The 22,702-nt window shown below is 35.8% G+C and overlaps 1 protein-coding gene and 1 long non-coding RNA gene across 2 annotated transcripts in view; one reads left to right on the top strand and one right to left on the bottom strand.

The window, feature by feature from the left end:
* LOC138135804 (EGFR adapter protein-like) overlaps positions 1–22,702 on the bottom strand; it is a 206,031-nt gene that overhangs the window by 90,136 nt on the left and 93,193 nt on the right. The gene's annotated exons all lie outside the window — the stretch shown is intronic.
* Positions 1–22,702, top strand: part of LOC138135831 (uncharacterized) — a 325,387-nt gene that overhangs the window by 244,075 nt on the left and 58,610 nt on the right. The gene's annotated exons all lie outside the window — the stretch shown is intronic.

The raw sequence follows: 22,702 nt of genomic DNA, 5'->3' as shown, positions 1-22,702 counted from the left end.
TTTTTTTTTCTCTCTCGGTTTATGTATTTCCATATCTCCTTCACTGTTCTTACTTCCTTTATGTCTTTCTCCTCTCTCTCCCATATCTGCTTCTTCTTCTCTCTACATCTTTCTTAGCATCTTCTTTTCGCTTCTAGAAGGTTATTTCTGCTAATTATGGTACTCTTCCATTCTCTTAACGGCTAAGCAGTAATGCTTCCTTCTTCAATTGTTCACATTCTTTATCTTACCACTCATATTTCTTTCTTGTTCCTTTTGCTCCATTGACTATTACTTCTTTTTTTTTCTACTAGAGTTTGGAAAACTTCAACATTGTAATACTAATTTGAGTTAAGAAAAGTGAAAAATTTCCTACTAAGGGCGGAAATAATATTTCAACACTAAAAGTTCAATTTTGGTCGTTTCCTGGGATACGTAACGTAAAAACTGGTATTTAATTGAGACAAAAGCTTAAACGCCTTCACAATTTTTCATTAATAAATTGTTTCTCTATGGTAACGAAAGCAGAACAATTTTGATTTCGCTTTTTAATTTAGAAATAATTAATAGTATATTAAAAATATCCAAATTTTATGTATTTTCCAAACTCCAGTAGAAAAAATCATGTGTGCAATTCGTAGGAAAAGTGTTTTTTCCGTACTCGACGCGTTTTTAATCTCGACTTCGTCTCGATTAAAAATCCCGCATCTCGTATGGAAAAAAATCACTTTTCCTAACTTATTGCACAAATAGCTATTGTCGTTGCTTTTTCAATTCCTTGTGTCAGTTCCACCGCCATCTTCTCTACTTCTTGGTCTTTAAATATGGCTTTTTCTAGTTTCCTCCTATAGTTTTCTACTCCTTGGTCATCCCATATTTTTATTGTTACCTTCTTCTGCTCCTCCTTTGCTCTTCCTTTTTCCCTTTCTGCATGATTCGTTCCTTCTGTACTTATTTTTAGCGGGAGATGGTCCGACTCTACTCTTTCTGCTATTGTGAATTCTTCTACTCTTTCCCATACTTCTTCGTTTACTATTCCGTAATCTATCACTGTTTCCCTTTGCTACTTATATAGGTCCATTCCTCTTCTTCGTCCCCTTGTTTGTTTCCATTTTTTTCACTCCATTCCAACAGCCTCTTCCCCTCTGCATTTTCCATCTCGTCTTTGGATTTTCTTTTCCCATCCCTCCTCTCACTTCCCAATTTCTTGCTCCTCTTTCTCCTATTTTCCCGTCGAAGTCCTCTCACAAAAGCATACCTCCTATTGTTGTTTACATCTCTTTGCTGTATATTGTCATTATTTTCCACCATTTATTGTTAACAGGTACCTTTCTTGAATCCCCAATTTCATCCCCGCAGCTCTTCCTTTCTTCATTCCTCGTTTTGCTCTTGACTATATACTATAATACCCTCACCTTTGCCTTCTTCATTATCTTTTTTGCTTCCCCCTCCCCTCCGCATCTTCTCTTTTGTGTTCCCCTTTGTGCTTTTTTTCCGGTTCCCATTTTCTTGGTCTATCTACCTTTTTCTTTGTCCTTTTTCCATTTCCGTTACCTCCGTTTTCTCCCTCCCATTGTTGTTTTATACGTTACCATTTTCAATAAAATAATCAACCAAAGCATTTATTTAAATCTAAATATTAATTATGAGAAAACGGAGCAGATGCTATACGTTATCCGCCACAGCCTTCTGATTTAAACCTATTAGAAAACATATAGAATAACGTTGAGCTTCTGCCGAGACGTTATGTTAAGGCGGAAGGTTATTAATTACACCTTTAAAATGTATATGAATAAATATTTGAAAATTTAATATTTTAAATTTTGTTCCTTTGTCTTTCTTTACGCTCTATTCCTAGACTTAATGGTTTTTCCAATTTGTGTTCAGTTCGTTTGAACATTTTGTGAAAAATCAGTTTCTGTTGACAGTAAAATAAAATCAGAATAAACCATTAACAAATCAAGAAATATGGTCAGCAGTGTATAGATAAATGTATAGGTGTTGGATTTTCTCATGGGCTATGAGTCATATCCGGGCAAACGACGAATATCGGTCTCAAGTAGGCGCTACAAACCGACCGGAAAACATCGTCATTCGTTATGTTAGTAACGTTTCTGTCTCGTCTAGTTGCGTGTAAAGTAGTCGACGTTTTCAGTTTTCATTTACAGATTTTTCACTGGTTTATCGCTCCGCCTTAGCGCAGATATTTCCAAGGCCATAGCCCATGAGAGAATCCAATACCTCTACAAGTATGTGAGAAAGTCAGGTCAGACTCGGTCTAGTCAACTGTTGATATTGCTTGTTACATAAATGTAAAGGTGCTACAAATAAGATAAAGAGCGGATTCATCTTGAAGATTGATAGGTATATCTCTTGCGGTTTGCGTGATGGTGATGGCGGTACTTAAAAAAACTGTGTCCTACTTTGAACAATTCCCTGTGGTCCCAGTAAGTAATGTTTCGCGTGTCATAAATTTTCCGGCATTAAGCAACATTGCAACAAACATTTGCTAATTATAATGAAATAGTCTTAGGTGTACTGTGTTTCTTAATTATTCATGCAAGCTCAAAAGATTGTACCATATATAATGTTGCATTAAGGGATGCTATCTATGTTGAATATCCCTTAAGCCCTTTTGATCTTAACAGCGATTACATCTGCGGTCTGAATTACGCGGTTCTGAATGGTTCACATAATTTCTACCCCTATATCATAATTAATCAATAATAACGGTTCGCGCAGCCGGGCTTATTCATTTAAAATCCATCCGAGTCTAGATGGAAAAAATTGCTAGATGGGGGTCCCTCAGAATCCAGATAACGTGACCCTAGAGAAAGCCGCGCCCAAAAATAAAACGTTAAAAGCGTCGCTTTTCGCACCTTTTCCAACTCGCGAGAGATTATTAATTTAAGTTTCATCTCCCTCATTATTGGTGGAATAAATTCGGTTCTTATCTCTTCCGCAAACGCAACGAAAAGTCGAAGAATACACTCTCGGAGTTGGCGAACGAAAAATAAAAAACTTCGCCCGTTTCCGGTAATTATAAAATTCAGTTTGAGTTCGCAACAAACTTGGAAATTATTTGTACATTAGAACTTTGATTACCTACTAGGGAGTCGATATAAAATTGTGTAAGGGGGAGCGAGCGGCGGAGGCGTACGGTGGAGGCGGGCGTGTATTTTTCATACAATAATTAGCCGACGGGAAACGTAAAATCAGGTCAAATAAACATTTCGACTATAAAAAAGACTTAACCAAACATATCGCGTGAATGTGTTTGGAATATCAAAATTTTATGTACATCTTCCTGTCATGCGATTAAATTTTGACAATACGAAGACGCTTCAGCGAACGAGAGAAAATAATAATCGGTTCGAGTAACTTCTCCTTTTCCGAAGCTTATCTTGGTTAGATTTTATTTCATTAATGTATCGGTGGTTCATTTCATTTAAATTTATCCTCAAAGTTGGCGTTGAAGACTCGATTGTGAACGCACCACTCGTTTGTCTGCAAAGTAAAAACACAAACAACGCTAAAGTGAGGTTAGATTTAAACACCTGATCCGTGATCTGCAATCCGTGGTGCTTTCACAATCGAATCCTCAACACCCGATATTTAAATCTACTTTTAGACTGCTTGTGTAACGCATTCTATGCTTCTCGCAATTTTTTTTTAATTGGAAGACGTCAGAAATTTCATTTTACTCTTATTTTATTTTTCTCATTTGTGTGTTGAGACATGTCGAGTTTTGCTGCCAGATCAGACATGCACAATACGAGTACTCATATCGTCAGGGAATATTTGGAGAAAGCAGCAGACATGTGGTTATTGTTGTCAGTGAGGTTGTCTTCTTAATACCAAATCGGTTGCTAGGCGACGATTGAGCCAAAGTAAACGAGACCTGATATACCTCCCGTCTTTGGGCTTAAAAAATTTAATATCCGATGTAATGAAGATGGTATATTGCGTGATATCCGACAGGAGCCGATGACAATAGATTCGAAAGGCCGGTATTTAAATATTTGATTAGTGTCAGAGCGCTGTGCGTTTTGATTAAGTCAGTTTAGACAATGGCCCTCCGGGTCGGCAACCCCTTGTAACAACTATCGGTATATAGATTGCGGTTTTGAATGCCGCCGCCCCTCCCTCCTATAATTAAAATTAAAACACCAACCACCCTAATCCATCCGAATTTGTCAAGTGACTCAACAATTCCGGCAGCAGCTGCGTCACGATGCGTACTCGCCTAATTGTCTTTCCAAGGAAAGTGAAGGATAAGAGGCGCCTTCGTGACCATAACAGTAATGAACCTACTCAGGATCTGAATTAATTCAACTGTAATTAGCCGTATCACGTCCCATGTAAGTGACAGTGTGTAAGTTCTTCCAGTTTCGTCACGGCACTCGCGAGGCCTACGAGAGCTTAGGTCTCATTCAAGACATCAGTATTCCGGTGACAGTCCCGCGTCAGTTTCGCTGGCGTTGATGTTTCTGCACTTAAATTACATGCTAAATTTAATTCTCCCAAGACATGTACAAACACGGTGCCGGGCTCCACCTTAAACGACGAAAAGACAAGTCGGCGTCAACTGTTAAATAATGATGTGAACATTTTAAATGAGCAGGCCCACCGGTGAGGGGCGGATTCCCACCTCTTTGTCTCGTTAATTCGACTGAATTTATTCAATTAAGGACGGCATATAACTTTTCTAGATGAACTTGTTAAAGTGCGCTGCAGCAGACGTGCACTAATTATAATTCGGAGACTGTTGTAATAATTATAAGATTTAGCGAAGCGGAAGGAGACTGTTTTAAGTGTTTTCGGGCCTCCCCAGATACGGTTGACGTCGAGTGGAGTTCTGTGTAATGATGGCTCGACGACGGATGGGACCTCGACGATCAAATCTATCACCGGATTCATGCAAATTCCCCGCTTCCAGGCTCGGATTTAACGCAATCAAGAAAGTCGACCGCAAAATATCAACAGGCACTCCACATTCTTTTCACGGATTTGTAATTTTCGGCCGCTCGTCGAACTCGTCCAGTGCTCGTTATTATACTCCAAGTGTTGTTATCGTTCATTAATACTAATAGATGCGTATTCTGCGTAATTGGAAATACGAATAATCATACATCTGGCAGTAGATCTGGAGTAGATATACAGTTTTATCTGTTAAGTAAATTATGCGCCACAAACAGTTTTATAAATGCCAGTTTTCAACTATTTAAAAATTCTTTCAAAGCTCTTAATTGTATACTTTAGACAAGTAGTCCGCGAACTCGTAGGGGTTTGACAGATAATAACCAGATGACAACAGGTGAAAATGTTGACTTGACATTTTTAGTAAAAATTATTTGTTCATTCGTTACAGTTGGTTGCAAAAAAAACGGGAAACGAAAATGTTCCTAATGTAAATTTGGTTTTGTCCATTTGTCATTGAATTTTGACGTTAATTCTAACCTATCTCTCATAAGAAGGTTTCACACTATGGAAAAATTGTAAAAATGTTTCAATTTTATTCTGACAGTTCCCGTTTTTTTGCAACCAACTGTACACAAAGTCGGTATACGTTGCAAAGAAGCAGGGGAAAAAATTATGTTGGTAACATTTCTGGTAATTTACAACATTTATAGCTAGCGACGTTGGCACTTCTTTCTTTCATGACATTTGAAATCCCTGTCAAATTGATATAACGTTTACAAGGAGAACGTTTAATACACATAAACCTAAAAGTCAGCAATTTGACAGTGCGTTTGACAGTTAAAAAAATGTAACTAGAATCCCGACGCATACCAAACAAGTAACTGTTGCAGTCGTTGCAAACATCATTAAATTAGGCAAATTTCTCAATGTCGGTTGCAAGATGCTTCTTTGCAACCTGTAGCGACTTTACATACAGGGGTATTCACGAGTAATAATGGGTCTGACAACGTCCCGACGCAACCGAATAAACATATTTCTCAAACGACTAGATACCAATTGATCTTTTTATTAAGACAATTTCCAGTTGTCGTTACGTAATATCTATCAAACCTAAGATGTACTTGTGTTTAAATAAAAATAACCTAAAAAATTTACATTAATTTAGATGTCAACTTCATGTCAAATAAAAAAAAACGTAAAACCAACTATTAGGCATTCACGATCTTTTTGGGACCGAGTTGGCTATGATTTTTTCTTTTCATGTTGGACTAACTGATTCAGTGATGCAACGGATGCAATTTTTTTTTCTGTCAGTGTCTGTTCGACATTTTCTTGTCACCGCATTGCCAGATTTATTATTTTAATATTCGTAAGAAACTAAATGATTTATTAAGTGTATAAAAATAATTTAAATTTCCGTCAAAGGAGCAGTCAAAATTGCCAAAATAATTTTATTACGATAAAAAATTCCTATTAAACGATTTAATTTAATTTAAAAAGGACAGACCAGATTTAAGAGATCCGGCAACAATGTACCTATTCAGAAAATATAATCCTAAACTGAAAACAACCTAACCTAACACAAACAGTTTCAATTTCCTTTAGGGAATTTAGTTATTACCGAGGTACTGCCAACAAAATTACTAGATGGTCATAGCCAACTCGGTCCCAAAAAGATCGTGAATGCCTTATATGTTTTAATTTTTTTTTAAATAAATATAAATGATCCACGAAGGCAATGAAAATGTATGACTAGTTGCGTTTCAATGTTTGTAAGGCCCATTATTACTCGTGAATAACCCTGTATTAAGATTATAAATAAATATGACAAAAATAACTAATGTTTTGCTTATTATTACTGCAATTTATTTATTAACGACTGACCAAAAACTAAAAGCTGAAAAAAGCCCGCCAAAATACAGACTGATTCACTAGAAACATTGATCTTGACCAAATTATCGATGCAACCAACATTACATTTTCGCAACTTGCTTTGCGAAACTTTTTAAAAAAATTACAGTTTGGATCCACCATGCCTATCAATCATTATAATTGCCATTTTTGACAAGCGCACAAATTTATTACAAACTGTGCAAAATGTACACTTATTCGTTGATGAGAAGTTTATGAAGAATGTTTGAAGAATGCATCTCTTGCTGCCCGTGTTTATGCCCAGCGATATCCCGAAAGGAGAACGCTTTTTGACATGATTTTGAGAGTTGAGAGCTAATTGGCCTCATGTTAAGTTACCAAAGCAAAGGGTCGCCACGGATGAGGAACACGGAATAGCAGTCCTACAAATTTTTGAGGGGGAACCACATGTGGGGACACGCGAAGTGGCAAGAAGGGTAGGCATTAGCCAGTTTTCTGTTTGTAGAATTGCCAATGAAAATAACTTTCATCCTTATCAAATCACCTTTGTCTGAAGGCTTAAAAAAGTAGGTTACCCTAAAATACTTAATTTTTGTCAATTCGTTCGGAAAAATAGTATATTATATCATTAAGAGTAGAAGTGTCTCTTTTTGTGCCAAGCCCAGAGATTGAAGACCGAAACGCAGTTGAGGTCGACAACTGGGCGAAGCACAAAAAGAGCTTCTACTCTGAATGATATACGTATACTATTTTATCTTCTAGCGGAACACAACAAAAAAATCGAACATGAACTCACTTATTTATTTTTCTTTTCGTGCAGTTACAATCTTCAAATTTTAAGGCACTAGTAGTTTCTACTTCTCTTGTTATTGGTACTTGAAGTTTCGATAATATTAGTAAAGTCTACAATGCAATTCATTCTATCCGATGTACAGTCGATGGACAAATAAAACTGGGACAAAAATGACAATCACATAAGTCAAAATTTACAAATTTGCATTGTTTAATTACGGCTTTATCACAAATAGGTTAACTTTGGTATGACATATTATATAGACACTGACAAATATATTGACAATTCAAATGGTCTGATTTACATAAAGTCCATTCACGTTGGATTTTCCTCAAGGTCAAATAATTAAATTTGTTGACTCTGTAATTATGTTTTGTAAATAGTAACATGCACGTAAACACCGTACAGTTGTAGAACAGTGCTTTTATTTAGCCCATTGTGAGTAGCAACCCTTCTTATGGACCACTCTTCTTCTAATTTCGAAAGCATGAAAACTTTGTCTTGTTCTGTCAGTCGGGTCATTTTGACTTTTCAAAAGTTTCAGTGTCAGAGTTGATTAATTACTACCCTGATTTTGAAAGCAAGGGTACTTCTACTCTGCTCAAAAAAAAATGAAACTTTAACCGTCTCCAAAGGTGCGATTTTCGACCGCTTGAAGATAAAATTATTTGAGATCAAATTTTTTTGGAAAATGTGCTTTTCAGTGATGAAGCAACTTTTAACAACAATGGCGGTGTTAACAAACATAATTGTCATTATTATACCTAGAATAACCCTCTCTGGATTCGCGAAGGAGACTTCCAGACGGTTTATTCTACAAATGTCTGGTGAGGTATATTGGGGAAAGACTCAACGGTTAGTGTATTTAAATTTTCTGCAAAACATTCTGCCAATTTTGTTGGAGGAGCTAGATTTACACAGAAGACAAAACATGTGACACCAACAGGATGGCGCACCTCCTCATTTGCACAGAGAGATGAGACGCTATTTAGACACTCTGTATGCGAATAAGTGGATAGGTAGGAGTTCGATTAATCCTTGGCCTCCGAGAAGTCCTGACACAACTCCATTAGATTATTTTTTATGGGGAACGGTCAAAGAGCGTGACTACTAAACACCTATCAACAGTAGAGAAAATCTCGAACATCGAATAACTGTCGCTTGAAGATCTAACGCTAGCGATGCTTATGAGAGTGAGAGGATCTTTCCAAACCATCTTGACGCATGTATAAGAGGTGGTGTTCTGTTCGTTATTAAAACATCTTTTTCATGCCGCCGGCCGTTATCGACGGTTTTGCATGATTCAAAATCCGCCGGGAACGTAAAATTCCCGGCCTAGTACTTACAAAAGTGACCTTGACTAAAAATTCGCTACAGAATGGGCAGACAGCATTGAATATAGCCAACGGACTCCGTTTCGGCTCAGGGACGCGAGGGTCGCGGGTTCGATTCCGCTTGTGAAACAAATTTTTTACTTTTTAAAAATGATTTAAATTTGTCGGCATGAAAAATTTTGTGGATTACACGTCCAGAAAATGTTTTGCGAGTGCTCGTGTTGCTTCGCCTCGGCTAAACCGCCTCGGCTACGCAATTTCACTCACACTCGCAAAATATCATTTTCTGGACTTGTGATCCAAATAACTATTGCTTTGGTATTTTAATTACTTGTCAAAAAATGACAATGATAATGATTGATAGGCATCGTGGATCCAAGTTTTATTTTTTTTTTAAGTTTCGAAAAGTGAGTTGCGAAAATGTAATGTTGGTTGCATCGAGAATTTGGTCAAGTGCATTATTCCTCGTGAATCACCCTGTATATATATTTTTTTAGTTTCCGGACCACTGTTGTAGACTTTTGGATGCGAAGCTTGCTTTTCTATTCATACTTACTGCATTAGCAATGCAAGAGTTCATTTTGGTCTAGCGATATCGAATCGATAACAAGGGTCCATTTTAGGGCTTATCTTTTTTCTAAATTTCAACAACAAAATTATATACAAGAGTGTAAATTTTAAAAGATGGAAATGTTTGGTTATTTTTCTTTTGATTCAGTAGTTGTTAAAAACGCTTGAAAACCGATCACATCAGATCTGGACAGAGTTGACATTACACAAATAATTTAAAACTAAAATACGTTTTCGGTAATTAGCTTTTTTGTGCTGCCATAGTTGTAATTGACATTTTACGTTGACGATTACCGTGCGACAATGGAAATGAGAAAACTCTAGTGTTGCAAAAGACAAACGAGAAATCTAAGGGAAGAAAAATTAAACTAACTGTGGCACATTAATTATTACTGAAAGAGAATTATGTCTCCAATGTTATAAAACAAAAGGTGCTTTCTTTTAAATATTAAAAAAATGCAAAAGGGTGTTAATTTTAGGTTAGGGGAGTTTACTTACAGAAATTTCGGTTGGTAAGGCGGCAAGCTTTGCAAGTTGAATAATCTATTGACAATTATGCATTTTTGGTATTCTACTTCATACGGGCCTGCGGATTTTACAGGTAGTAAATTTGCACATTTTTTGATATGTGAGGGAATTTCCATTTTTTTAATACGAGTTTTAATTTGAAATTCGAGCAGTGACAGATTGACATTTGACATATTTAATTATTTAGTGATTAACTGAATACCAACATAATTTTGTTTAAGTAATATTTATTATTTTAATGATTAAAAAATTTTTTTGTTACAAAAGCCAGCACCAAAAATGCTTTACTTACTCACATACAGCGCTCAACTGCGTCTCGCGCCATATTACCGTTTGTAAAGCAATGGATTGTTTTCAACACTTGTAACATAAATAACTATTAATCACAACGCATGATTTAAACTGCGCTAGTAGTCGTAATTTAGACTAATAATTTCTGATTTTTTTTTTTTGATGTAATAATTGTAAAATTGTTTTATCTATTCTCATTATTATTATCTCTTTAGTGAGTAAAGCCATTATGACGTTGGAAGTTTTTTAATTATAAAAATTTTTATTTTTAATTTTCATTAACTCCGGGCAAAATGTACAGGAGCTTTACGGATTAATGCCTTATTTTCCATCATCAAGTGTTGTCCGATTTAATCTATTCTAAAGGCGTATTAATTAAATTTTAATTAAATGGAGTTTTTCATATAGGATCGTATTTAAGGAATTATATTTTCAAAGCTTTTTAATCTTGTTTTTTTACCTTCGATTTTATACATTCAAAGATAAATGCATGCATGCAAAATTGTTAAAAAATATGTAGTATCAGAGGAAAGTAATAAACCATAAACTAAATTATAAAATAAATTTTGAAAATAATCTGAAGCTTAAATGGTGTATTTATTATTCCTGTAGCAGACGTATTGCTAGACTCTTGCAGGACAAACAGTAAAAACAACATATGTATTACATATTTTAAGGTAAACTCTGTACAGCATTCCCGCAGGAGCAAAAAGGATTAAATGAATACTAAGAAGTATCTGGAGACGTTGCTTAGCAATGGAAGAGTTTCATTGCTGTTGATGGAATTTTAATTGTGGTTGGTTCATCGACATTGTGCCCATAATAGATTGAACATCTATTACTTCAGAGAAAATAGAAGTTAACTGATAGTGCAGTCGTGCAGCTCTATATTTGAAAACTAGTTTATTTGGTAAATTTTATACAAAAAGAAAATGCTAAATAATCGTAAGAATATAATAATAATATAATTTTCAATTTTAAAATGATACAGCCATGCAGACAATTAGTACCACCGAAATGATAAACGAAATGTTTTATAGTTATAACAATAATCAACATTTTTGTTATAGCCGAAGGTATTTATTTTTACAGAGACATCGTTACAAACAAGATAAAAATGTTACGTTTATTTGGAAAATCTTACCGGTTTAGTTAGGAAATTTTGCCGCCTGTTTTCCGCCGATAAACACGCGCCCCAAATTGCCGAGGTTGGACACGAAACTAGCGTCCCGACGCCGAACGACGAACTGAATTTGATAGAACGTGAACGCCACAGTGAAGCACGTGTAAAACAATCATGCGCTTTAACGTTTATGATTCCTTTATTGCATCGGATTTAATTGTGGATGTTTTAAGTTATTTTAATTAAATTCCGAACAAAACGGAGTAGAGTATTACAGCAACAAATCGTGGATTTGTTAACGTTTGTGTTGATTTGCATAGCGTTGAAGTAGTAATGGTGATGGCAAGTACGTAATGCCAGGAAGAGCCTCATACAGACAGAACAGAGGTTCAATAAAGATTGGCAGGGAGTTTTCCTAGAAATTCCAGCCAAGTAAACGGTTTTTGCATTACCGTATCTTTCTCAAAATGCACGTAAATGAGGCTTGAAAGCCTTGGGGAGCAAAATGCTGAAGCACGTGAACAGCAATGGCAAGCCCCTTTATTTGCATTAAGGTTGGGTTGGAGATGGGTCATTCGCGATTTTAAACAAATACTTTGCAGCAGAGTTATCCACAAATTTATTCATCGATTGTAATATCTCTACCTTTGTTTATGAATATCTAATTTAGTCCTGTTGTGGACAAGCTAATCCGGCTTATATCGATCAGAATCTATAAAATTTAGCGGACTTCGACTCGGGCCTCAATCTCTGGGCTTAGCACAAAAAGGCTCACTTCTACTCTTAATGATATAATCAACTATTTTTTCTTGTGTATAATTTTACATAGGCAGAGTATTTCACCAGTGATATTGAGCCCGACGGAATTGAAAATGCAACCCACAATACATTTACAAATATCCAACTTTTTTTGGAAATGTATTGTGGGTTGCATTTTTAATTCCGTTGGGCTCATTATCACTTGTGAACTACCTGTATTGTTGCATATTTTGTAGATCCTAATATTTTGCAAGATGTTGCAAGTGTTACTACTTGTAGTATACATATCGTAAATGATGGAATTAAACCTGTCAAATAGCTACTCGTGCTTGAAAGTTAAATCACTTCATAAATATGTATAAATAAATTTCAGAGTTGTTGCATATCCGACAGAATATTCTACGTAAGTAGAGTAAGTGTGAAATGTAGTAGACATTAATATCTAGCGGGATCCAGACAAAAATTGCACTTCCTCTTGAATAAATATTGCTGGTAAATAGTAATTTGTTCTGGAACGTTCAGAGTTTATAGACTATGAATAAAAGATTTGAAAGGAATAATAAGTTTTCCAGCTTGGTAGATTTATTTCGACATACAGTATCTGAAATTAAACGTTTGCCGCCAAGAATTTAGCACCAGTTTGTGGTCAGGGTAGATGTGGTCTCGCAAGGATTAAGCTGGGCAATTTTGGCCCTTGCAGTATTAAAAGTCGATCTGTAAAGAGACTGTGTGGTGTTTATACAAAACCTTAGTAAAAATGTCTGTTTGCTTTTGTTTTAAAATTGCGATGAAACTTCTTCGCCTTTCATCACCGGATTTAATACCAGAAAGCTGAGCTCGCTCGCGGGCAAAAACGACAAACTAGCGAAGTCTCCAAGTACATACGTCAATATTAACACAAGCCGCTCAAAATGACATTCAACTGTGGATTTCGAGACAACATGGCAAACACAACTTTGCAGCAGCGAGTATCGCAATCAACATTACGTTGCACAGATGCTTTCAACTGATGAAAAATTACCATCATCATCGCCCGAAAATTTCATCGGCGACACAAAATTATTAATCTCGTGTCAGAGTTGAACAACGCCCATCCTTAGATGAAAAACCTTCTGGCGATTTTTTGTTCGAACTGCGCTCATAAATACACTAACGTGCCAACTCTTCTGCTCGAGTTTATTTCCTTACAAAAGAAATAGAAGCCTTATTCGGGCTGAAAAGAAAACATATTATGTACTTTAGCAATGCCTTCACAGTGAGAGCTTTCGTTGGTTTTAACATAATAGTTCCGGTACTTTTGTTACGACTGCAGGTCCGCCTGCTGGATGTCTGTGTTTCGGCCTAATGGACTGTAGACTTGTTCAAGTAGGTTACTTTATTTGTTAAGAGCGTGAGTCGAATGCTTTCTTGTTAATTTAACGCAATGTTCTGTTTACGCCGGCTAAATATTTTACAAGTTTACTGGAATTTAATTCGTGGTGTTAGTTGGCACCTCCCCAAAACGATGTCCTTCCGAATTTCAAATGAAATCGACTAAATGAAAGTCTCTGATACACCCTTATCTTCGTTTCAAGTTCAACGAAGCTCTTCCCTTAATGAACCAAACCGTCAACAAAATATTCTCCACCTAACCTCCGGCTTTCGGACATTTCGATAAGAATAATGACGATTCAGCGTTCGCGAATTTAACGGAGCTTTCCTATATTTAAAAAATCATTAACCCGCCTATTTCTGCTTCCAACTTTTACGGTCATAAAATTTACACAACGAGCAAGAAAATTTCAGAACCAGCTCAACCGCAAGCAAATCACTAAAATTAAAATCACCCTTAAATATTTTTTCCTTGCGAAACGGCGGCGTTTATTAATAAATTTGCCTTCTACTTTATTCTCAAACGTTATCTTTTATAGTCAGATAATGCTGTAGGATCCACAAATTTGAAATTTTTGAGAAATTACGACTTTATTCATTTTTTTAACGTGCTAACATACATTGGATGTTCATTAAAGTTTCCCATCGAAGTAGGCGTTGAAGAGTCGATTGTGAAACCACCACGGATTACAACTGTGATCAGCTTTTAATCTCCAGACTCACGAGTGGTGCGTTCACAATCGACTCTTCAACGCCAACTTTGACGGGAAATTTTAATGAACATCCGATATAATAATATACCAAAGGTTGTAATAAAGTAAAGCATCAAAATAATCAACAAAGATCAATCTCGTAATTGATTTTACTTTTCGAATCCTAAAATAGGTATATTTTTGGGGTTTTTACATGACTGCCTACACAAGTAGATTTGTCAGTCGTACCTGACTAAAATACATATAGACTATAGAGAGTTATGCAAACATAAAAATTCCACTGTGATCCAAATTTATTAGATACAATCATTTATTTACATTAATCCTTAGAAATCTAACTCTCCGATTTCGTTATTTTATAAACTTGATGCTCTATTTATATCTACTTTATGAGATCCAATAAAGACTTTATATTTAAAGACTTGAAAGAATTTTTTGTCTATAAATGTTTTAACTGAAACCTGTGTTTTGATTTAAAATGTATCCTGATTACGACGAAACGTTTAAAAATTAGGAAGTTCTTTTTTGTTTACAATTACCTCCTCGTAAGGCATGTTATAATAATCTAAGCTTTGTAGACCACAGAATTTAAAGTTTGACAAAAATTTAATATTTCTAAAGAATCTTGATCAAACTATGTGTGAGATTTTTTACATAATAAAATGTGCCAGAAATTAAATATTTATACATATACGTTAAACTTTCGATAAACAACAAAGGATGTTGTATTCGTATTGGCACAAGTAAGATTTCAATTATGATGGCTTTTATTTTCATACTACTCAGTCCACAGAATGCAAATTTCTCAAGAAATAGGCATAGGAATTACTCAAGAAATAGAAACAATAGGGTGTGAATTTTGTAAACAAAGTGATAAGGTGCATTTAATCAATCTAGAAATAATATCTGGAAGAATTAGGTAAAACAAATTGTACAGTCTGAACCATCTAAAAACTGGTAGCCAAAATCCTATTGTGTTAATAGAACTGATTTATCAATATCCTAAAAAGGTTCGAAGAGTATCAAGAGTGCGCCATTGAATTGACAGAAAGAGTTTTTCAACAAAGAATTTCTATCTGTGTGCTTCATTTCCATCGTGTGGAAAATAATATCTTAGTTATTAGTGGACCTACTTACAGCTGGTTGCAAAAAAAACGGGAACTGTCAGAATAAAATTGACACATTTTTGCAATTTTTCCATAGTGTGAAACCTTCTTACGAGAGATAGGTTAGATTTAACGTCAAAATTCAATGACATTTTTAAAAATCACTTGATAGGTATTGTCAAGTAGACAATTAATTGACAAATCGACAAAACCAAATTTACATTAGGAAAATTTTCATTTCCCGATTTTTTTGAAACCAGCTGTACATTAAAATAGTATATTATTATACTCACAGGTGTCGCTAAAAAAGAAGACGAGTCCATAGACCAAATTAAATGGTTGTGAATATGCTACAAAACGGCTTAATAAATTCACGTATAGCCCTAAGGGCTTCAAGGTTAAACCAAATTAAGTTAGCTGGAAAAACAAATGACAAATAATAAATAGGGATTGGGCAAAGATGCCGCCAATGTTTAGTGCAAAATGGAGCGCATAGACGATAGTAGCGTTTTTTAACTCTTTTTTTTTGTGTAAGTGTATACTTGTGATTCATTGTTGTTTTCAGAATAAAAATCTCTATCAGAATTATTAAAAAAAAGTATGTGTTCGCATTTGAAAAAAAAATATTTTGACAGTTTACCATTGAAGCCCTTGGGGCTATACATGAATTTATTAGGCCGTTTTGTTGGTTGTTTTCACAGCCATTTAATTTGGTGTACCTATAAATAGTTAAACTCCTCCTATAAATAAGAGAGTTATGGAGGACTCGTCTTTTTTTGGGACACTTGTATAAGTTTAATAAGAAGGGTATTGGCGCATGCGTATATTTGGGGCACGAGGAGCGAAGGGAGGAGTGTTCCAAAGAAGCAAATGTGACAATACCTCTTATTAAACGCATGTACTTACTCGTAATATGCTATTTTTTATATTTTGCACCTTTAAAAATCTTAAATTTCTGATGGTTGGCAAAAAACGACTGAAACTTCGCGCGTATTGGCTGACGTTGCCAGAATCCTCTAGACTTTAGAGGCTTCTGCTAAAGGAGTCTGGCAGTACCAACATGATAACCGTAAATTGTGATACTGTTTTTGGTTTCACAATGGAGCTATTGTGAACGCAAAATATAGACAAAAAATTATGATACGAGGGCGATTAAAATTATCATTCTGCCAAGTCTTCAGACACAATATACTCGTATTGTGTCTGAAGAGTTCTCTGCAATTTTTTCTAAACAAAAATGAGTGAAATTCGACTCGAGCATCGAAGTGTAATAATTTTTTTTACAAAAGAGGGTAAAGGGCCAAAAGTCTTTCATCAAAGGATGATCGCCGTGTATGGAAATGGAGCTCCATCTTTATTCCAAATAAAATTTTGGTCTGAGCAGTTTCTCTGGAGTGGCCACTCTGTACAGGTGATCCAAAATCAGGTCGACTACTTGAACTGAGAACATGGTTAAAAATTTGAAGATCTGATGCTCTCAGATCGGCGAATGAAGTTGGCTTTCATTGCCAGGTGAATTGAAGTATTCAAAACAATCGTTTGGAAAGTTTTGCACGATGATTTGGGCATGAAGAAAGTGTCTGTATGTTGGATTCCAAAGCTCCTTACGCCAGAGCAAAAACCTGTCAGAAAAGAAATTTCCGAAGAAAATTTGAGAGCTTTACAAGATCATGATAGCTTTTTTTCACAAACTGTTAACGAGGTGTATCACTGCGCCTTCTCCCAAAAAATCTAAAACAAAGTTTTCGTATGGAAAACACATGGCAACCATTTTTTGGGACGAAGAAATTCTGCTTATTCAATACGAGTATATCATAATTCAAAGTTTGAAAGAACCATTGAAATTAAGGACCTTCAGCGTGGCGTCAAAAGAATCTGCTTCTGCCTGACAATTGCAAGGCCCATAAAGCACGCAATGTTCAGGCTGTAATTCACGAACGTGGATTTACTGAGCTGCGTCATCCACCTTACAGCCCCGACTTAGCACCCTGCGACTTCTTTTTGCTCAAAAAAGTAAAAAACAATTTAGGGGTAGAAAATTTACCACCGAAAAGGAGCTGAAAATAGTGTTGATGCTTATTTTGCGAAGCTTCCGAAAGAATTTTTTCTTGAAGAGATGCGCCAACTTGAGAAACGTTGGATTAAGTGTATACCTACGCGTTGAAGATAGTTACGAGTAAGTATGTAGAAAAATAAAATTTGTCCGATACCTTCCTAGAAAGTGAGTTTGTACACATACCAGTGGGTGAAGGTTTCTCTTTCGTTCATTTCACTTTCGCTCATCGTTTTTCGCTCACTATCTTTCGCTAACTGGTTTTCATTCACTCGTAAATTTTTCCAATCCTTTCTGATAACGTAATTTTTATTTTTTAGGTAACATTTGGTAGCTCGCGGCACTTGCCTCTTCCAGGATATCATCAGGAACATAGAACTCTTCATCATCCATTTTCACAATTCCCATAACATGCACACAACCACTTTATTGACGTTACTTTGTTTATTTTGTATTTTATTTTTCCATAGCAACAGATTCATACAAAAATGTGATTTATTTTTATTTAAAATTTTGAATACAAAATTACAAACTCAATTTCTAAGGAGGTATCGAACAAAACCAAATACAGCACTCGAGAGTCAGGCCGCTTTCGTTCACTTGAATTCCATCGTCCACGCGATTCCTGTGAACGAAAGCTTTGCCTTCCTCACTCCTACAGTAAATAACTATTTTTGGGTCTCCTACGTGTTTTCTTTCATGGCTGGGTAGATCACATAAAAATTCGCCCTCGTATCAACATCATGATAATCACATCTCTTTACAGTTCAATTCAAATAAGTTTTTAGCTGGTGGCGATATTGCCAAAATATGAAGCATTTTTACTATCTCCCCTTTGGTGGTGTTTGTCGTTTGTTCTTTGTATATTTTTATGTATAGTAACAGATTACGTTATGTACCAAATTAATTCAAATCTAAATCTTGTTTGTTAATTAAACATCACCTCTCTTCGATAATAGTAACTTGTATAATAGGTCAAAATGATTGTTTTCATATATTTTAGTAATTCATCTCAAAAGTGACATTTGTTGTTAATGATTATTAACTACAGCTGCTCTGTCGGTTAATCAGTATGTATAGCATTAAAAAAATTAATATTTCGATCATTTATCTAGTTCTTGGTATAGTGGGTGATTTATGAAGTGTGTTAAATATTTAAACCTGAGATAGATGTTACATTCGTAAGAATGGGTAATTTACCAGCTTTATTATCAAACGCGATGGCACTGGTACGTAGATTTTTTCACTGAAATGTACATATTATAAAAGAGCCGTCAAAGATGTGCTGTTGTTAACCTAGAAAACAACTTTTCGATTTCGGCAAAGTTTACAAACGTCTACTGTAATTGTAAGCAACAATTATCCCAGAATAAGTGGTAAAATGGGTTTTACCAGTGAAGATAAAGCATTGTTATTAGAAAATTACTTTCGAAACTGGGTGAATAGGCAACCAATAAAACGACTGTGCATAGCATGTATAATTTTGCGTATGATCAAAGTAAGACAAGTTCTTTTTTGATCACCTTGTAGCTTTATTTACGTTATCCATTTGATTTGTTATCGTTTTTTAAAATAAATGTGCATAATGAATGTTTTAAACAATTGAATTATTCTTTTGCCGTCAGAAACTGTTCGAGTTCCAGGAAGCGTGTGCAAACCCCATGTCTGCGCTTTACCACGACAAAAAAAAACTGTGCTTCCGTGACGTTTTCAATTCGTCCGCGAACATGGCCCGGAAATTATAGCCTGTCTGACCCGGTGACCCTAGTGATTGGAAACCGTTGAGTGACGAGTTCTCATCAGTACAGCCGCTAGTCCATTAAGGCCCAACTTCACGAAAGTCCTAGAAAGAATAGTGGGCGAATTGGAGGGAGTCGTAGTGGACTCGTAGCTTTAAATGTGAATTCATGGCACCAATGACCAGGAGCACGCCAGTGCGTTATAGGGTTCTCGAACGACGCACGCTATCTGCACTTCACACTTAATTAAACTTTCCAAACTTCTCGCATCACATGTGTGCTCAATTATATACAACAGTGCTAATTCACTTTACACTCGCTCGTGCGGTGGCTGCCCTAACGTCTTGTTGCTCAAATTAGGTCATTCAAAGGCGAGTGAGCTAATGGAGTTAGGTCGGATTTGTATTTTCTGATGTCGACTTGGCTTATCAGCCTAGTGCCACGTCGTGGATTAAAAAGAAGACGCATTAGGTATGCATTACGTTCCCCGAGACGTCATACGAAAAATACACGATTGTAATTGTCATAGTGTTAAGCAGTGTGGGTGGAAGGCACATTGATATATATTCATGATTCGCAAATGGATCTGAAATTACAATGTTTATGTCAGTGGATGACAGTGACAGCCATGAGCAGAGAGCGGGATTTAGCAGAGGAGAATGTGTGGAGGAGCATTCGCATTTCCTCCCTCTTATCCGAGTTGCATCTCCACCCATAACACAAATCAGAAACGTCGACAACACACGACTCAGCGACAGGCAATACTTATAATTTAACTTCTGATATTGTATGATTCAAACGTAGCGTACTTCGACTGATGGCCGTAAAAAATATACTTCCATAACAGAAATAACAGTTATCAAAAACTTGCGAGATTTATGGGGCGATAAAGCTCAGACTAATGTCGAGACGATTTTGCCTCTCAAGAGTGGCACTCTTGCACATCTAGGATGAGACTGGTGTCTAGCGCATTTCGGGAAGTAGATCATAATTTGCGAGACTTATTATTTTAAATTTAAAAAGGTCTGTCACGATTACCCTCTGGAGAGTTCCATAAAATATGACATTTCAGTTCAAACTACTTTCTCGACTCCTCTAGTTACAAAAAGTCTCAAAGGTAATTAGTGCAGTCTCACTAGATGTAAACATTTCAAAAACCAATCAACAAATTTGTGATGTGTAACCAGTGGTGTGTGAGATTAAGATTCAAAATCACAGAAGGTTCCACTGTCACGTACAATAAACATATTACTTCCGAATGGTCGGGTATCGGCATTGTTCTCTGAAAAACGCACGTACCTTGCGGCTTTGTCTTATTCGAAGATGAGGATGGAAATTGGAATTCAATTACTTCCTTTGAACACAATTATTCAATTTAGAAGTTTGTGGTAATTTTCTAATTAAATCCCATCCAATTGTATTAGGATACATATAACATCTGCTTTAACCTAATAGATTATGTGATCTGTGCAACGCTTCAAAGCAATCAACGAAATTAAACTGTATGATATAAACCGGATTTACCTCTGGCTGACATCCGTTTCGTTACATTACTTTATCATGTATGGTGCCTATTCAAATTTGCTTTGGCTGTTTGATTTCGTCGATAAAATGTCGTCTCCATTATTTTTCGATAATAAAAGCCATGAATCATTCCACTACTTCGATGTTCGCTGCAATTTGGACAAATTTGTTGATTTAGGAAATACGGAATACATTTCTGTATGAAACTGAAATAGTTTTGATATTTCATATCGACAAGTATGAGATTTTTATTTTTTTATCACTTTTAAGGCTGCGAACATGGCGTCACTTACTTTTGCTACAGACTATCTATAAAAGAATGTAGGGTCGCAGATGGCTCTGGAATTTGAATTTGCCACTTCGTTTAAATTCATGAAATACTAATCGCAAACTGTCAAATATTCACAAGCTGTTAACACAAAGTCAACTTAACCTCATTTCCGCTTTCGAAGTGCTGCTTTGTTGTTTCTTGCGTTCCTGGTCTGTTTATTCTTAAAAAAAAAGCTTTTTTCGAAACTAGATAATTTCCGGTGGTGTTACGAAGGTATTGTCTTTATCTGCTTTTATATTGAAAATCATAATAATTTTATAACCTCGCAAATATCTCAAAAGCAATTGCTAAAATGATCTTCACACTTGAACAAAATAAGTTCATTATAATGTCTAATTATCGCGGTGATAAAAGAGACTTAAACTTTTCTGTGTTAGGCTACTTGAAAAACGAAGTGTATAAACGACAAATTAATTATTTAAGTGAGTTAATAGAAGAGGTTACCAACTGTTTTGTCGTAACATCAATGAACAGATTTAAGAAAATATTTTTGAAAATAGTAGAATGCTTTATTTTGCCCTACAGGCTTTCCGATTCCTGATTGCATTTTCTTTACGCATAAAACAGCAATTGCAAAAAAATAAACAGTTTTATTCCTATCCTTCACCCCTTTCCTTCTCTGTTCTTTCCCTCCCCTTCTCTTCCTCAAACCAATTTTTAGATGGTCCGACTGCTCTCTCTCTCCTATTCTGACTTCTAGTCTTTTTCATGCTTCTTCGTTCACTATTCCGTAATCTATCACTGTTTCCCCCCTGCTACCTAGGTACATTCCCCATCTTCCTCCCCTTGTTTGTTCCTGTTCAATACCTCCCATCCATTTTCTTCAATCCTTTCGATCAGTCTCTTCCCCCCTGCATTTTCCACCTTGTCTTTGGAGTTTCTTTTCCCATCCCTGTTCTCCTCTTCCCAATTTCTTGCTCCTCTTTCTCCTATTTTCCCGTCGAAGTCCCCTCCCATAACCATACATTCTTTTCTGTCTTCTTGTTGTCTTCATCCCTTTACTGTATATTATCATTATTTTCCACCATTTATTATTCTCCCTTTTCTTGTCGTTTTTCTTCAACCCCAATTTCACCCCTGTTATTATTCCCCCGGTAGCTTTTCCCTTTTTCTTTTGCCCCTTCCCATTTGTACTCTTTCGGTAGCAACTTTCCCATTTGTGCTTCCTTTCCACTTTCCTTTTTCTTTGTCCAACTACCCTTTTTTTCACCTGCTCTTTATCCCTTTTCTCGCCAGTTCTTCTCCCCTTTTTCTAAACATTTTTCTTCAGCTTCTCCTCTCTCTCATCCCATATAAACCATTTCCCGTTTATCTGTATCTTCTTGTATCCTATTTTCACCTTTTTTCCTCTATCTCTCCTTCTCTAGCCAGCTCTCTTAACTTCTTTTGTGTTTTTCTTTCTTCATTTGTCAAATCATCATGTATATACAATTATACATCCTCTCACATTTTTTTCCTTCAACTTACTCTTATTTGGCATGATGTCCTTCTTCTGCCCCCAATTTTCTATTTTTGCCAGCATCATCTTATCTTTATTTATTTTAAATGCTTCCCTTACGTTCACTTTCATCCCTATCTCCCTTTCTAACCATTCTTCCACCCCTTCTCTATATTTCCTCTTATTCACCCTATTCTAGTTATTATAACATTATTCTTCCTTCTTCTTTGCTCTTTGTTCCATCTTTTCCTCTAT

Source organism: Tenebrio molitor, chromosome 7 (assembly GCF_963966145.1).
Source record: "Tenebrio molitor chromosome 7, icTenMoli1.1, whole genome shotgun sequence".
Taxonomy (NCBI): domain Eukaryota; kingdom Metazoa; phylum Arthropoda; class Insecta; order Coleoptera; family Tenebrionidae; genus Tenebrio; species Tenebrio molitor.
Note: the sequence above shows the minus strand (reverse complement) of the source record. Positions and strands in the feature narration are given on the sequence as shown.